This window comes from Mastomys coucha, unplaced genomic scaffold (assembly GCF_008632895.1).
Source record: "Mastomys coucha isolate ucsf_1 unplaced genomic scaffold, UCSF_Mcou_1 pScaffold8, whole genome shotgun sequence".
Classification (NCBI taxonomy): Eukaryota; Metazoa; Chordata; class Mammalia; order Rodentia; family Muridae; genus Mastomys; species Mastomys coucha.
This window is the reverse complement of record NW_022196914.1, coordinates 59213483-59229401: the sequence shown is the minus strand read 5'-3', so window position 1 is coordinate 59229401 and position 15919 is coordinate 59213483.

Sequence of the window (15919 nt, the reverse complement as noted above, 5' to 3'; positions counted from 1 at the left end):
AAAATCCTTCTGAACAAAGGATGAAGTATCTTCATAATTATATCCAGGCCTAGATTTAGGCCACAGCTCATATGGCCTCTTGAACTTTAAATAAATACCTATCCTGTTCCTTGTTTAAACAGGTGTACGAGCATCGGCACAGACTGGATTCATCCGGGCGGGAAGGCAGCTCTCGCAGCTGTCAGAAGCATGCTGCCCTTTCATTTCTTACAAGTGAGGAAGCTAATTATACTGTCACTGAGAAAAACAATTGTACAATTCCTACCGAAGCTCAGTGAGATAACCCTTCTGTGGACTGTTCTCCAGCAGGGCTTGGTGGCTCAGTGTCAACCCAGGTGGCACAGGTCACAGGGCCTTTGAGGACATTGCAGTGGAGAGATTGTAGGCTGGCAAAACTGTCCCCAGAATCAATCGTCAGTCAATCTCTCTCTCTCTCTCTCTCTCTCTCTCTCTCTCTCTCTCTCTCTCTCTCTCTCTCTTTCTCTCTCTCTCTCTCTCTGCTCTCTGTCTCTTTCTGTGTCTCTATGTCTCTCTGTGTTTCTCTGTGTCTCTCTCTGTGTCTCTCTGTATCTCTCTCTCGCTCTCTCTTTCTCTCTCTCTCTCTCACACACACACACCCCACACATACATATCCATCACTGTCATGCACGTGCACACACATGCACACACTTTCACATTCTACAACGTAATTCACGCATACCATCAACACACATGCCTTTCTCAAGCATACTCTCATGCACTCACTCAAGGAGAACTCACACACATACACATAAATACACACCCCCACCCCCAGCCAGCTCTCACCTCTGATCCCAGAGTGCCGTCAGACCCAACCAAGTGTTTATGTCTGCGGGCTTCTGTTTTGCAGTTCCCTATTAAGATGCCTGGACAGTTCAGAGTTTTAGCATTTCCAAGCTTCTGACTCTGCTCACCCACATGAGTTCTGCTCAGAGGGGCACCGGAGAACTGGGATTATTCCCCACCACCATGGATACCAGCTCTGTGCATGTATTTACCCCATAGTCGGTATCTACCTCCTGGGGAGATTGAGCAGGGCTGGATGCCCAGGCCTCACCAGGTTTTATTGGCTGAGGTAGACCCTGGCCACTGACAGATAGTTCTGTGGTGGTTGCAATTGGGGCGAGACTGAGAGTCACTGAATCAGAGCAAAGGGTCCATGAACAAGGTCCTTCCCTGGGGACTTCCTTCCCCTCTGAAGAGGTACTTTCAAGAAGCAACCCAAGGGCCTCTGCCATGCCACAGCAAATGGAGGTTTCCCCATCCTGGCCTTTGAAGTAGAAGGTAACTATCAACCACACACAGACCCATGCCTTAAGTGAGCAGAAGTTCAGTGTGTCGGTAATTTCCCATGGTGCCACTGGCTAGATACTTTCAACAGAAACCTTATTTGTAGGGTAAAGAAGTTTTATAAGCAGCAGTAGGCAGGCTGTCTCCATAGAGGAATCCCAGGGAAAAGGAGCCTTCTGACTGCGAGTGGACTGGGTAACTAGGAGTTCCTGAGGGTGGCCTAGGGTGCTGCTGGATGTGTGAGCTCCTCTCTGAAGAGCAGCGCTGGTATTCACTGAGGAGGCACCTGTACCTGAGGGTGCAGCCTCAAGGGAGTCAGCTAGCCACTGTAAGCCAAAGCTTCCTCTTCTATAGGAAGTTCCTCACAGTAGGTCCTCAAACAGACCTTAGTGACAAGACGGCAGGTGGTAACTCTTCACATAAGGGACTAGTTGGGGACACGGCTTTATTCTTCATGTTGTACCTACCAGGGTCCTCTTCAAATCCAGAACAAAGATGGTATTCTTTTCTCAAGCCCCATTAACAAGCTAACAGACACTGTGACGTTTTACTATTGAAGAGCAGCTACCAACTTCAGTGGCTTAAAATAATGCAGATTTATAAGCATATAGTGCCGGAGGTCAGAAGTCTGAAATGGGTCTCACTGGATTCAAATCAAGATGTTGGCAAGGCTTGCTCCTGCTGGAGCCTCTCAGGGAGAATCCATCTTTTTGACTTTTCCAGCTTCTAGAGGCTTCCTGCATTCCTTGGCCCACAGCCTCTCCCTTTATCAAAACTAGCAATTTGGCATCTTCAAATCTTTCTGTCTGTCACTCTCCTGCCTCCCTCCTGTACCTACGAAGGCCCTTGTGATTACATGTGGTCCACACAGATCATTCAGGAAAATGCTCCCATCTCAAGACCCTTGACACAGACACATCTGCAAGCCTTCTTTGCTAGGAAAGGTAGCAGCCACCGCACGCTTCGTTATTAGAATGTGGACCTGCCCAGGGAGCCCTACTTTATCTGAGAGTGTAGTGAATTTAAAGGTTTTAATTCTTCCGACTTCCACAACCAACTGTTGACACTCACTCCTTCTTGCCCAGTAACAGATGTCGGTAGAGGGCTAAAGAAAATATTCCACAAATAAACTTCACCAGGAGATTCACAAAATGCCAGTTGGGGAATTTGGTCGTTTCTCTCACGGAGACTAGAAGGTGTGAACCTGTTTACTTGTGGCTGTGATTTTATAACTCTTGACACAACAAGGTCGTAGTTTTTGCTTGTAAAATCATGCCTAGCACATTTGAGAAGACTGATGGTCTCTGTGGCAACCTGCGGAGAAGACTAATTTCCAGGTAGTTTAATCTCTGGGGAGTCTAACCCCTGGGGGTTAGAGCATGACTGAGTCTAGTCCTCCTCTGAGGCAAGAGCAAGCAGAAAGCGAAGACTGTGCAAGTCAGTTCAGAATATGTGACTTTTTAAAATGCTTTTCCAACCAGTCAAGAACTCAGATGTGGAGTTTGGACTGGAAACTGGAACTCAGTGGGAGGTCTGTGCCCGTGGAGGATGGGGGTGCTCCGGGCTTTCACAACACAAAACAGGTGGTTTAAGCAGTGTGTTGGTGGATCGGCAGGAGGGTAGAAGGGAGGGGTAAAGGCTGAATGGGGGTGGAGGACTACTGGGAGGATGGGACCCAGCCTTCCAGACCTGCTCTGGACAATACAGAATAACCGATGAGACTGTGAACCTTCCTGGGTGTTGTTGGGGACAGCATAGGACTGTCCAGAGGCCCAGGGAGGAACCCGGAAGGCGGGTCTGGCAAAGGTGTCTCTGTATGGGCAAACCAAAGTATAGCTCAGAGGCCTTGGAATGAGAGACACATAGAAATGGAAGTCTAGCTAAGCAGGAACTCCCTCCAAAGAAGACTGGAGAGCCCAGTGGTAAATCTTCCCTCGTCTGAGCTGTGATGTGGAGTCCAGCCACAGGCAGGACCAGCCGAGCCTGTGACAGGCTTTAATTAGTTTAGGGTAAGAAATGTGCGCTTTGTAAACACACCAGATGTTTTTCTTTTGTTTATTTTAATTTTTTGTTTGTTTTACTTTTTGTTGTCGTGGATGTTATTGTTTTAGTAGAACTTTAAATAAGGACTGGGAAACAGGGTCCTCCTTATCCTTGTTTGGGGAGGCCCAGCTGGAGAATCAAAGAATCTTTTTACAGGTCAAGACTCTGGGCAGGTAAATCATGAAAATGTGATAAGTCAGGATCCCGGAAGTGGCTGCTCTGGGGTTCCCTGGGGGGGCTCTAAATAACCTCTTCAACATATTGTGTGGATGGGGGAGACAGTGGAGGATAGAAAGGGAAGCACCCCCTGCTGGGCATCGAAACGGACAAGTGATCTGGGTTCCACCTTCTCACACAGACCCAACAACAACCGTTACAGAGCTTCCTGGGCGACAGGAAGTTGCTCGTGGCTTGCCCAATGCCTTAGCTGACCATTCCCCCTTTCCACAAAGAACACAACAAATCTAAGCCTGCAGTCTCTGCAGCAGAACTGCCTGGCATCAATTAGTGCCAACTTCTGGCAAGTGGCAATCCTCAAACAAGTATCGAGATGTTCTTGGCGTGAGTGTTTAACATGAGCTGTAACTGAGCATCCATGACGCACCCCCACATGACAACTAGACTCAGGCACATTGTGACCCTGTGACCCAGGGATGAGCCCGAGACCAGAATCAAGTCCACGGGTCCACCTCCTCTCATCTCCCTTAAGCCGTTCAGCCAACCACACAAAAATAGACTTCCCAGGACTGACAACTGACGGATTAAGTCCAACTTCTCTTGTTCTAAGATGTCTTCAAAAAAACAAACAAACAAGCATACAAACAACATCAGCCAGCCAACCAACCAAAAGCCGGCGACTTCCCTTTGCACAGTGGAGGAGAAGCAGCAAAGGGTGTGGAAGCAGAGGGGTGGGTAATTTATTCAGGAGCTGGGAAGCTGAGAAACAGATTTGAAGACAAATACTTCAAAGCCCTCTAGAGAACGCACATAAAACACAAACCAGCGAGCGAGTGAGTCAAGCCCACTTAGAGTTTCTAGGGAGGAGAGTTCACCAGCACCACGAATCATTTTTCATCTGTCAAGAGATCCTGAACCAGCAGAAACCTGGGTGACCACAGGGAAATGGGTGTCCATCTGATCTTTGTTTCCCAAGCCGTATTCGTCAGGGGGCAGCAAAGACAGGAAGCCTACCCTCTTCAAACACATTCGGTTTCGACCTGTATGAAAAACGGAGGATAGTATATATTTTTGGCAGCTGAAACCCAGGAGGCTCACGTGGCCACCAGAAAGTCCATGCACCCACGCCCAACCAGATGCGGAAGTCCTTTAAAGGCAGTAACCTGAAACACGTTCTTGCTCCTGGCCCTGCCAAAGGGCAGCCAGGCTGGTTCACCTGGGTAGAAACTATGCCCCTGTCCATCTCCTAACTCCATACTGCACATCCGCTGTTCTCCCACAGAAACCACGTGACTGCCCAGAAAGGGTTCTGCCTTAGATAGCCAGCTAATGGAGGACCTTTCTCCTGTCAGAGCCCGCTGGATCTCTGTACCTCAGCGTCACCCACATCGACAATTTTTCTGCTCGGTGCCCCGCCACCCTGCATTGACTCAAGTGTCTGCCATCGGGACTGCAGCGGCAGCAGCGCTGGCGCTAGGTGACCGAGATATCCACACGGTTTTCCCTGAATGGCCACGAGGGGGCAGGAAAGAAGCCAGAAGCCAGGGTCAACCAAGTTGTTGGTGGCGCAAAGAGGCGCGGAGCGGGGACAGAGCGGGCGGCTAGGAGGCGGCAGGGGTCCTCGGGAGTCCCCTGAGGACAGTGAAGAGACGCAGCTGGGTCTGTACCCACGCCAGCCTCCCTGCGATTGATCCGTGCACTCGGGTTCTGCTGGCTCGGCGACTCGATACTGCAGTCCTGCAAGTGGTCTCCAGGGAGCTCGTCGTTCTGAGCCGGGAGGAAGGTCCCTTCATTCCTCACATGGACATTTCATCCTGGGAAGAAAAGTGTCCATTTCTTCCTGCCTTCCCTTCTGCCTCTGGGAACCTACCTGCCCCAAAACTGGTGACCACTGTTACCCTTCCACCCGAAGCCCCAACCCCGTCCCCACTATTTTTTTGCATACACCGAGTGCAGAGTCCCTGACACTAGATGATTAGACATTTGTGAATCAGGAGCCTGCTTATGATAGTGAATTTGATGGATCACTTCCTTATTTCCCGCTCCACACTGGCTCCTTCCGCTCTTGGTACCGGTTTCCACACGTTTCTGTCACCCCCATCCCAAGAAGATACTATTCAACCAGTTCTCTCTTTCCAACCTCTGTCCATTTTCCTCTCCTGGATTCGAATGCATTCTGAATTCTTGGAACAGCAGCTAACCAATGGTTCTAGTCCAGCAGGGTCAACATAAGTTTAAAAACATACTGATCAAAATTCAGTGGAACATTTGTGTATTGTGTGTTTTTGAGTGGACATTTAATTCTTTGATAAAAACATTTCCCAGTTTTCTCCTTTAAGGAAAAAGAAAACTCTTGGCTTTAAAAATATTTACAGTGCTTTGTTTCCCTGATGATAATTATTTTGGAATATCTAATAAGATATGTAAAAATGATAATGTAAAAATTTTATTGTTTCTTCAAAACAGATCTGGCTCAAAGAGATTAGGGAACCATTCTGATGCTAATAAACAATCAAGTAAGAAAAAGATTTTAAAAGCCTTAACAACAAAACCAATGAAAGCCTGCCTTCCTCCTCTGGGTCTAGCTATAGGACATTGTGTCTCAGTGGGAGGGAGCAGGTCTCTGCTTGTCTGGACTTAGAGGCTTTGGTTTCCACTCTCTCCCACCCCTTCCAAGAGGAAGCTAGTCTAACTTGACAGAGAGCAGTGATCTCAGTGTACCAGCATCTAAAAGAGGGACAGCGAGGCTCCTTGACACTGTTGCCCTTAAGCACTGCCTTAAGGTCTGCACATGTGTGACTCTGGCCTTAGGTTACTCAGTGTCTAGTTCTCCGGCAGGGCAGTGGCCCAGGCAGTCGGACTTTCCATAATGGCTTTCTCCCTCCACCCCTTGCAAATTCCGCGATTTGTTTGCATCTCCAGCAGAGGGTAGGCAGGAGAAAGAAAAGCTGAGCAACAAGTCAGTCTTGCGTTTCTGAGTTGACTCTTCCAGGGATGGTGGGAAAAGAGCCACGCTGTTGGCTAAAATGAGATTTGGGGATTATCAGTGGATTTAATCTGGTCTCACATCTACCATCTCCGTAAATAATTAGAGATTACTAGTCACATTCAGAAGTTGCATTATTAACCTCAAAGAATTCACAGAAAATCTAAATAGGCTTAGATTCCATCCTGGGATCCATAATGTGAAGTGTGAGCTATGGCTCCAGATAATTAACATTTTAGGCTCTCCCCTCCCCCGGGGGCGGAGCCACAACACCACCTAGGTGTGTGAAGACTTGAAATACAGTATGAAGAAGGAGAGAATAGCCCAAGTAGGAAGAGGACTGGCTGTGGAACACTGCTTCCTTCTCTGGTCTCCAAGGGAATATTCAGGAGGTGTGAGAAGAGCCTTGATTGTAGCATGTGTTGGAGGCCACCCGGCAGAGGTTGACTCATAGAGCAATATCTGCTCGTGAAGAGCATTCTGGACACACAGACTCCTGTGGGGACAGAGAAGGGGAGGATAGAGAGCTTTAATCCAGAGCACCGTGAGAACCCTACACCCGTAGTCAAGTGAGAATGCTGTTGGTCCTACAGAGTGCTTAAGAATGAAATGTGCTGGTGTTGCTGTGGTGGTTAACGGTTTCCGGATAAGTTTTGTAACTGTTCTTTGCTTGATCTCCATAGTAACTATTAGGTAGGAGAGGAGTTCTCAGGAGGAAGAGAGCAGAATTGGAATGGCAGCCTGATGCCCCTTCCTTCACCTGGCATCCGATTTTATAATACAGTATCTTCTTATTTGGCTACATTTTCATCCTTGCCATATATATATATATTTTTTTTTAATGGCTACTACTCTAAAATGAGCTCACTTCTGTTTGTTTAATTACATCAATTCTACTCATGAAAAGGAAGTCAGTGCCACATCAACACTGTCTCTCCTTCAGAATTCAATTCCACTCCTTCACTTCTACCCAATGACTGCATTTCTCCACGTTAATAATCAGCAGGGCTTAGTCTAAGCGTGTTGGGTAGTTCCCAAGTGACTGATGACGTACCATCCAGAATCCACTTTATTCCCTAGGGCTTCCTTTCTGTGCCTGGAATTTGAGTGGGGACTGGGATTCTCCAAAGAAATGAATGAGCATCCCCCCCCAGGCACCGATAAAATGTTTAGTGTGTAATAACTTCAAATTGTTACATCCATTCATATTTTAGAAATATTGATTTAAAAGATACTCTGCCATACCTCGCAAGCTAATAGTCTGATCCATGCTCAAAAAAAAAAAAAAAAAAAAAGTCAGAACCAATCAACACCATTCATACAGTTGTGGTAGAGACCTCCCAAAAGTGTTTCCTTCAACCTCTGCCAGCCTGGAGGTGGGGGTAAGGAACGGCAATATTATTATATAAATATCTGCACTGAGTTCTTGGATTGAATTGCATGATGACCATATATGGTGGAAGGTACATCCCCCTTGGGACGCTGCTGTTGGAATATGTTAAAATGCACATGTCTCCATTCTGCTCCCGAGAAGCTGGTGTGCAGATGTGAGGGGCTGGGGTTGTGGAAGCGCTGCTGTCTACAGCTTACATGTTGTCTACCAGGCCTCCAGAATGTGTTTAGAAGGCTGTGCAGAATGAGGCCTGGACCTTCTTTGACGCAATTGCTGTCTTTCTTTTGAGAGACATCTTGAAGGAGAAGATGAAGATTTGAAAAGGGAACTAATTTCCTCAAATGGATTTGCAACTTTCCCTGTGCTCTGTAGGAATTCTTTAAACACAACAATAACTACAGCAAATTCATCACTGTTGTAGATCCCAACCTGAGCAAAGTTTCTGTTTAAGGGGCAGGATATCCCTCTCTGGTTTCTGATCCTGTCAAGCCAATTCTGTCTAAGCTGCCACTGTGAATGGAGAATAGAAGCCCAAATTGAGAGCTTGTTGTGGAGTTTCCATTATAAAAGTTGAGCTCGGGTAGCCTGCCATAATTCAAATATAATTTCCTCTCTATTTTCTGTGCTCAATGGCCTGTAACTAGCCCGATGCATTTTGAAATGTGGTACGGCGAGGTGAGGAGGGGAGGTTGTTCAAGGGGATTTTAAAAGATCCAGTTTCTTGGTACGTACGCTGGACAGATGTCACAGTGGTTAATAGGTTTGTACCTATCTTCTAAATGCAATAATCTCTAACCACTGCCTGATCATTACAGATTTACAGTCACTATAATTTATGTTAACTTATATCTGGGATTCTTTTCCCCTCCAATGTTTGGCGGCCAACTGCTGGCGGGACTGGCATGTTTCACATTAGTCAGCAGACCTTTTAAATCATTTCTGCGAAGTAATTTATGGCGGATTACAAATTCTTATATGGCATTTTAAGTTAATGATTAGGCAGAGAGATATATCAAAAGTATGGCTGGTCATGCTATGTATCTGACTGTGTGTGCTGTATGAGAATTGCCGTTTAAAAAGATATTCTGGGGCTTATATGTATTTTCCCAGTGAAAGACAAAATATTTTTAGAGGAAAGAGGAAGAAAGATAAGCACATTCTTCTAGGCTTTCCCCTCTAACGAAATACTCACAAAATTATTTTCTGTTTCATGAGAGCCATTTGTAAGAACTGTTGAGCAGTGTAAGCTCACAAGGGGTGATGGCAGCAATCTGTTGTTTCCTATTTAAGGTCCTATTTAAAAGTTGGTTTAGAAAATGAGGTTTTTATTGATGAGATTAATATCTCTTACAGAAAAGGAGTTGGTAATGAGATGGCAGGCTCCTAACACAAAGAGAAGAAAGATAGAACCCCATCTTCCTCCTTTACCCCTTCTTTCCCTTTAGCCTTTACGTGTGGTGCGAAGACGCCACATCCTATGTCATTTATCACCCAGGAAAGATACCTGGAAGGATGGCCCTGAGGGCTTCCTTACTATTTTGTTCACATGAAAGGGACACTGTGGAGGACCTCTTTGCATCTGAGGCACCTATTTCTTTCTTTTCCCCTTCTTCTCTCGGCCTGCGACTTGAACACAACTATTTATGATTCGTTTCATGAAGGGCTGTTTTCTCTGCAGACCTAAAAAGTCTTAAAGTTGTTTTAGAACCTGGCAGCCACAAGAACCCGATCTTCCTTCATGCCATAAAACAAAGTCATTGTCAACAGTCTACAGCCTGCAATAAACTATTAAAAAAGGAATTTATGATGGCCGGTCATTGTCCTCCTGAAGAAATGTTCTGAGTGTGCCCTTGTCGGTCATCCACAGGAGTCGTATGTTGAACTGCAAACAAAAAGAGTGATCAGCATCCACACAGGGGCTCAGGAAAATTGCCCAGGGAAGGCTTTGTCTGATAGTCCCTTCCCTTATGCCCTTCCTCGTCATCTCAAAGCTGGGAAATAATAGCCACAGACATACTTTGTACTGATTGCTTGAAAAGGCGCCAATTTGCCAGGAAGAAATTGGGTTGAGAACTGGCAAATAATGCGCATAGTTGGTGGCAGTGGCTTGTGTGGAAGGCCTGGAGGGGGGTGTGTGGCAGTTATGATCCTGCTTTACATCCTGAGACGTTCTCTCCTTTCTTCTCCTTACTTTCTTTGATGAAGCTGTGTATACTGCTGAAGTTTCTGGGGAGCCTTCAGGGTCAGCAGGGAGCAGAGAAGGAAGGGGCGGGGCTTATGGCGGAGGACTGAATCCTATGGCTCAAGACCAAACAACTAAAGGGTCTTCTCATCTTAGAGACCCCTGAAGGGTCACAGGGGTCACCTAAAAGCTGGAGTTATGGACAGTGACTTCCAGGGAAGGGAAATTAAAGTGCATTTGGTAGAGTGGAGAGTAAATGGACCTGCAATGAGAAGGTCAGGTAGAAAGCAAGGGGTATGTCTGAAAAGGACCAAAGACCTGGTTTGCTTAGATTCCAATGATTGAACATGTAAAAATCCCTTCATAAAATCACGTCTTCAGTTCCCGAAGGTTTCCTAAATGCCGTGTCTAAAGGAAAACCCTTTAGTGATTTCCACTAAGAGAATAGTAGAAGTTCGAAGTGAGAGGCAATACAAAGAAATATAATGAAACAATAGATGCCCAGCCAGTGCTAATTTATATGAATGCGTTTAGCTTCTTGTACAATTTCAGAGCCAGGCCCTCCACATTCACATTTATAAAGCAAATCCTCAGTTTTCAGAGAAAGTAGCAGAATTTCACTGGCAAACTGATAGGTTTTTTTGTTAAAAGGAAAATATATGTTGTGTTTGCCGTTATGTGCTACAGGGGCTGGGGAGGGGTCCCTCAAGACTTAAGGGGACGTTGTTTAACATTGCATGTGAAAACAATGAAAACTGCTTTTAAAATTGAGACTAAAAATTGCAACTCTTAGTTTTTTACTCCTTGACTATTAGTTTAAACACTGCCCTGTGTGACTGGCTTCAGAGACGTGTCTGTGGTATCAGTGGGGTATGACTTTGAGAGTCAGACTGTAATGTCTGCTGGTAGTACCCATGTGAAACAGAAGAGCGTGTATACTCATTCACTCCCGTTGTCTCTGAATCTTAGAAAAGACTTGATGTCACCTATAATATTAGTTTAAGGATTTTAAATGGAGGACAATAGAAATACATGTAATAAAATAATAAAATATGGCCTTCCAATAATGTTCATTTAGATGAGCTGTTTTGTTGTTGAGATGGGCTCTCGTCATGTAGCCCCAGCTGGCCTAGAACCCACTAAGCAGATAAAGCTAGGACTACTCTCCAAGATCTGAGATCTGCCTACCTTTGCCTTCCAAGTGCTTGGATTAAAGGCCTCCATCAATGATTGGCTAGTTAGCTTTTTATACAAAGTGTCAGCCATTGTCTATGCCCTAGCATTTGGGGAAAGTTAGCCAGTGATACCACCCCGTCCGGGTCTACATCTCATGCCTGGTCTATGTTGGAATGCTTTCCACAGCTTTTATCAAGAGTCATTTTTAAAAGATTGAAACTATCAATGGTAGACTTTTAGTGAACTGTCTACTCTTGATCAAATGTTGACATAGAAGTTACCTCACTGAATTGGCATGGATAACACCTGCAATTATGTTGTCAAAACAAAACTCATTTAAGATATGCAAAGAAGAGAATTTTTAAATTAGCTTTCAGAAAAAAAAAAAGCAAGGAAAAAAAAGGAAGACAACGCTCACTTTTGTGAGACAGCCTATTACATGGTATTCTATAAATAAGCAGAGCAGAGGAGGCCTGAGCCAGCAGTTCTCTGGTCAACCGATGGAGAATCTGATCTGCTTCATTGGAAACTTACCAGAACTTGTCACTGTGCTAGAAAAATAAAAATCCAATAGAATATGGTTTTCTAAAATATTTTTCTAATTATCACCTTGGCTTTCTGTGGTTCTGCAAATACAAATGAATAGAAAGTGAAGTCCTTCATTTCTTCCCAATTTCAAATGTAGCACAAACAGCACTGAATGAAAACATAGCTCTCTGGAGTTCTGAGATGTCAGCCTGTGGAAGACCAGCCTCGGCAGTGCTTCCAGGGAGGGCTGCAGGGCAGGTGGGGAACAATTTTGGATGTGCTGAACAAAGTCGGTGTTTCAGGTTGTCCCCTCTGCACTCAGATGCATTTGCAGTGGTTTGGAAAGGGCTATTTTGTGATGTGGCCTGGCAAACAGAGTTTATTATTAAAAGAAACAGTGTAGTCGTTATGGCCAGGGTTACCATAACCACCTGGTAGCAAGTAAGTGAGAATCAATCAGAAGATGTTGAATGACTGGAAGACATTCATTGAAAGAGGCCCCTGGAGCAGAACTCAACTTAGTGATGTGGCACTTGTCTAGCATGTGCAAAGTCCGGCACTTCATTTCTAGCATTAGAAAAAGGGAAAGAGAGAAAGCGATCTCTCTGGGTACAATTTTCAGCTAACAATGGGACACTCATAAAATGCAATAATTGATTAGCAATTCATAGCTGTTTAAAATGTCACCAACAGATGAAACAGTGTAACATCCATTGTTAGATTCAAACCAAATCAATCAATCAATCAATCAATCAATCAATTGTATTATAAAATTGAGACCCGTTCCCTAGAATCCCAAATTAAGCTCAGGTCATGTTGTTCCCAACTAAACCATAGACACTAGAGCTGTTCAATAGAGATGCACACTGTGGACCAGCCATTAGACTTTAACACTTTCTTATAGCCCCATTTTTAAAATCTAAGAAGAAATAGGCAAAATCAATTTTACACTTGACCTTAGCCAAAGGCTGAGAAGTGACTCAAAATAAACCCTTAAAAATAGCACATTCCTTATTTGATGCTACAACAATTTATTTCAAAACTTCTCTATAAAACTCTCATGGTTTGCCTGTGAGTTAGCCACACCTGTGGCTGAGCTTGGCAGTCCTGGCTCAAGGTTTTTTCTAAGTCTACAGTCACACTGTGAGCTTTGCAGAGCTGACAGGGACAGGAGAGTTCTTTTGCAAAGACCTCCCTCACTCTTATGAAGTCTCACTCCCATGACAGAGCTCCTCTGCTGGCTGTCGACTAAAGAGCCTCATTTCTCTTCCGGGTAGCCTCTTATCTCTTTTGTCTTGGTTCATTTAGAGTTGCTGCAAGAAAATACCAGACACTAGGTGATATGTAAGGAAAAAAGGTTTATTTGCCTTCTAGTGTGGTAACTAGGACTTCTAAGCTACAGAGTATCTGCATCTGATAAAGACTCACATGGCCATGCCCTGGGGGAATGAGAGGCAAGTTGGGAGGACAGTTGGGAGTTAACCGAGACAGCAAGCTTATTCAGCAACCAATCCAGTTCCTCAGGACTAAAACAATGCTTAGAGGACAGGTAGGTATGAGATGTTCTTTCTGAGGACAATGCCCTCCACCCTGACCTGATTATCTCTCTTAAAGACACGGCGATATACTAGGCCTCAAGATTCCGGCACACAGAATTTTAGGTGTGGCATCTTCAGCTTGGTGTTCTGTCCTGGGTGACTGGGATCTAAGATAAAAAGAGAAATAGAGAAGAGCCTGAAGTAAAAATGCAAGAAGGAAAATCCAAAATGGCAGCCGCTAAAAAGATAAAAATAAAAATAAAAAATAAAAAATAAAATTAAAATTAAACAAACAAACAAACAAACAAAAAACAAAATGGTAGCCGCAATCTCTTTATAATCTGAGCTTGGAAATGACAGGTCATAAATTGAACCTTGTTCTATCTAAAATTGTGCTACTCTGTAATCAAAGAGTAATGACTCAGCACTTGCTAGACTCAGACCAGAGGATGGCTGTATGTTTGAAGCCAGTCTGGGGTACACAATGAGTCTGAGACTCCACCTCAAACTAAAAAATAAATAGGAGATTGCAATCTGAGGGGACCTCTTAGAGGTCATCTACCGTAGATATATTTTATCTAAGCTAATACATCAAGGAACTGTTTAATAGAAAATTATTGACATACATTATGATTTTTCATACCGTCCTTGCTATGGACTGTTTCCCCTTCCATACTTCTGTTCATATGTTGAAACTCTAATCCATAATACAAAGGTGTCTGGAAGTGAGTCATTTGGAGGCAATTATATAGACACAGGCAGAGTGGAGGAGCCCTCAAGATGAGATCAGAGTCCTTGTATTCTGGTATGCTAGCCTTGGACTTCTTAACTCCAGGCTTGTGAGTATAAGTATTTGTGGCGAAGGCACCCAACCCGTGGTAATACATTAGAGGATCCCAAACTGACTAATCCAGTCCACAAGTTCCACTTACACCCACAACACAGATGAGTGTGCACTAGCCAAGGCTCAGGAGCTATGGGTGGCAAGTGGCTATGTAGATCAGCAGAAATCTAGCTAGATCTCTCACAGACACCTGAGTGCTTAAGCCATCTGCATGGCCTATTGCACAGGCAAGGGATGTGCTGGACACACAGAGGCACATTACTGAATGTGGTAGTGGAGATGCCCCCAGCGCGGATGGCCCTGATCCCAGAAGGAGGATCCGGTCACTGTTCTGATCCTCTCCAGTCTGTTCCTCTGGCCTATTCTCTCACTAGGTTCCTTCTGGCTTCCCTTAAGTTCCAGGAAGAGTGAGCCCTGCAGGCTTATCCACAATGATAGAAGCCAACTTCTTCAAGCACCAGTGGCGCCCACTGAACCAGAACGGAGCTGATGACAAACCAGATTGCACTTGACCTAAACCCCTTGACTCCGGGTATTTATTTATTCTCTCAGCTTTTTGCTTTCTTCTTATAACCACAAAGATCTTGAAAGTTCTCAAAGACAGGCCTCGGGATGTAGGTACCCCATTTCTTCCCAGTATGGCCCTGAGGAATGACCTTCCTTCTTGATTCACCCCTCAACTCATCTTTCTGATCGGATGGACCTTTGGCAAGTGAGCATGTGTGGTCTGCTGAGACCTTGAGAGTCGGGTCTTTTACCTTAGACCCCGGTAGTAATATTGTCAGCCACATGTTCCAAAGGAACTCAAACCAAAAAGTTACCTTCTGATTCTAGATCAGCAATGCAGGGCCACCCCAGAGAGCTCTAATCTGGAGTGCGTTCTAGAATAAAACAAAGGTCAATTGCTCCTCTCTCCTTGACCTTAAAATCTGCCTGGTCCATTCAGAGCCCTTGCTTGTGACTGTACACATCAGTCACTCCTGGACCTGACCTGAGCCATGTGCTCTTGCCCTGAACTGAAGCCCATATGTTGCCCTGAAAGCTGATTTGCCTTGGATGTGAAACAAGTTAAATATTTGCTTAACTGAGTACATTGTATGTTATACTCTTTTTGTCCACAGGCAGGGTTTGTGCAGAAGGCAGCTATCAGGGGTCTCTCCAGCCTTTCAGGCTTTTTCTAATGCCTTGGAGGAGACTACAGAAATATGAGGACATGTCACGTTGCACCAAGCTTCCAACCCATGATGAAACTAATGTGGGAAAAATGCCATTAATTATGTCACTAGGGACAAACGGCTTCAGCCAGAGATGTGATTGTCAAATTGATGGCCTTTGTTTTGACAGAATGTGATAAAGTATTTGACCTGTATCTTTTCTCACAGCCTGTGTTCTGAGTCGTCTTTATGGGAAATTATAATCACTCTCAAAGTCTGGCTGTGTAGCCAGCATGCCCAGGACCCAGCAGAGAAAATGCTTCCTCTCCAAAAGCATTTAAATGCCACTCATACCCTTAGCAGTCTCGTTAAAGAGTTCTCGAGTTTCATTTGAGGAAAACACAATATCCTTTACATTAGAAGTAGAGTAGAGCCACTTTCTGAGTGGTCTTCTGACCAATGTAAATGGTAGTCATTTATTTAAAGTTAGAGAAAGTGCCATGCCTGTCAAATGGGAAGACATTTGTTTCATTCATGTGGTGTCTGGAAAAATGGTCTCAGAACCTTCTTTATGAACCTTTGTCCTTACA